Here is a 3,018-nt window from a genome sequence, read left to right as displayed (position 1 = left end):
TGCCAGAACAGAATTTCTTAGACACATTTCTCTCTCTCTCTGTCTCTAATATATATATATATATATATATATATATGCGTAACTGTGTGGTAAGAAGCTTGCTTCCCAACCACATGGTTCCGGGTTCAGTCTCATTGCGTTGCACCTTCGGCAAGTGTCTTCTATAGCCACGAGCTGACCAAAACCTTGTGAGTATATCTGGTAGATGGAAACTGAAAGAAGCCCGTCATGTAAATATATATATATAAATAAATAGGTTGAGATAATTTAGATAATCTTGACAATGAATTCAATAAAGAATAGGGAAGGAGCTAAAGTAGTATTGTTAGTTTCATGCTTACAATATAATTAAAGGTAAATTCAATTTTTCTAAACACATTTACATTAAAACTTTATTTTATTCTGCAGAGGTCATTTTCAACTTCCATTTTGTAAAACAGGCCTTGAGATATATATATATATATATATGCGCATACACACACACACACACACACATACTTTCACCAAAGTCGTATGTGTATACTACATACTAAAAATGTGTGCATATTTATTTCCACTTATTCATATACTGTCGAGCTTAAATATCTGTGTACGTATTTTATTTATAAATGTTTTTTCTTTTTTTAAAGTTTTATGTCACTGCTATTTCACTATATATTTTTTAAGATGATTATGATTCATCTGCAAACCACAACTCGACTAAAGTGGGACCACAAAACAGCCATCATTGGCATCTTTTACACACATATACACAAACGTGTGCATGTATAAATCAATGCATGCAACTTTATATATACACTATAAATTTATGCATACAACTATATGTACATGCATTTTATATACAGACGTGTATATATACATATATGCATGTAAATGTTATACAGCATAAAGTTGCATGTATGTATGTGTATAATATATATATATGCATATGTAAATTTTATATAAATTTACATTTGCGCGTGTACATATATGCTCACACGTGTAAATTATATATAATACGCACACATTATTATATTGTATATATAAGTGCATACATGCATGTGTGGGATGTGAATGTGTAATTTTTTTCGCCCTCTTGAAAGCACATCATACATTCGAAGTCTTGAGTGGCTTTGGAAAAGAAAATAAACACACATATATATATATATTGTGAAGTGTGATGTATGTGTGTGTGTGCGTGCGTGTGTGTGCGTGCGTGTGTGTGCGCGTTAGTACATATATATATATATATATATATATATATATATATATATATATATATATATATATATATATATGAGATGTTGTATATAAATGTTTTTGATTTTTTTTTTGACCTTTCTCAATGAAACTTTTAAAAATCAATGATACTGGTAAAAAAAAAAATTACATAGTTTTTTTTTTTTTTCATTTTATAAATCATAACTGGGAACTGTGAAATTTATTTTCCTTTTTTATAAAATTTTAACAACTACGAACTGCCTTGTTATTATTATCATTATTGTTATTATTTGTCTTTGTTGTTTGTTTTTTTATTATTATTATTCCCAGCTCAGCCTTGATTAGACTGTTTCAGTTATGACCATCCTGTCTGTTTCAGATGTCGAGTATCTAGCACTACATTAGTCTCCCGTGTTTCAAAAACGGTATTATCTTAGGGAGACATGGCTACTCTAGCTAGCTTGTTGAATGACTCGTAGACGCTCTATCGTTGTAATTTATTGCTGCCCCCTTATCTACAGTATTTTCTGGAATACAAGTCGAAGTTTTCAGACCAAAATTTTAAGTCAAAATAATGTAGATCACCTTATGTGAAATGTAGCAGAATTTGGAAATATAGTGACGATGTTTTAATGTTTATACTGTACATAACGTTGACTTGTATGCCGGAAAATATAGCACGTGAAAACTGCAAAACTTTCAGGGGGATCAATGGAAGAGTTGTCAACACAGTAGGCCAACCTGCAGAATCAACAACTTCACCACTATCGTCACCACCAGTTTAGAGTGAATATAATTTGTAGAGTTAAGACGAGACAACATAAATTTTGCTATGCATCTTTAGCGTGAAACTTTCAAAGAATTTGCGCTGTTCCAAAATTAACGAAAGCTACAATAATGATATAGATTATTTATTATAATGCAAAATTATATAGGTATTATATACAGCAATCATATTGCAAAATATTATAGAATTAACAGTATTGTCAATGATGCTGTTGTTGTTGAGCCTGATATCAACCTTGGTTAAGCAAATCTATGATCAAAGATGTTGTGGGCGTGATTATCTCGTCTTCCTCTATATCAGGTCAACATTTCAATATATAATCATTATTTAACAAAGGAGGGAGTGACTGAAGTATTTCTCTGTTATTTCGAGCAAGACGAGCGACCATGTAGATAGTATTATGAATGTGATGGTGGTTGGTGTTGGCGGTGACAGTAATACTGTTTGGTGTTGATGATGATGGTGGTGGTGGTTATGGTAGTTGTGCCGATGTTTGTGGAGCAGGACGCTTTGATGGTGGTGGTTTTGGCATAGTCGGCGATGATGAGGATGTGTCAGTGAATTGTATCAGTCTTCTAATATTACCCCGCCTCCAACTAAAACGTTATCATCGGCCCATCACCATGGGATATTACAGCTGAAGTATCACCATATCACCTTGCAAGAAACTGGGATGATGATTCTTAAGGAGGACCGCTTTTTGTTTTATTATTTAATTTCTAGTCATTGTCCTTGTGTTCCGTTCTTTCAGAACTACTACCTCCAAACCTGCTAATTTTGTCAGTAGACAATTTTCTAAATATCACGAGACCTATAAATATGTATAACAGACAACCAAGGTTACCCTGATTTTAATAACATGCAATGAAGGAAAAAAGATTGATTGTGTGTGCTGGTTTACTAACGTCTCTGAAACTTCGGTTCGGCAAAAGACTCTGATAGAATAAATACCAGACTTAAAATAAGTATTCAGTCCTTCTGTTCGGTTAGCGTACAAAGCAGAGCTTCAGTATAGCCGCAAGTCCAACATC

The sequence above is a fragment of the Octopus bimaculoides genome, chromosome 4 (genome assembly GCF_001194135.2).
Source record: "Octopus bimaculoides isolate UCB-OBI-ISO-001 chromosome 4, ASM119413v2, whole genome shotgun sequence".
NCBI classification, from domain to species: Eukaryota; Metazoa; Mollusca; class Cephalopoda; order Octopoda; family Octopodidae; genus Octopus; species Octopus bimaculoides.
This window is presented reverse-complemented; position numbering follows the sequence as displayed.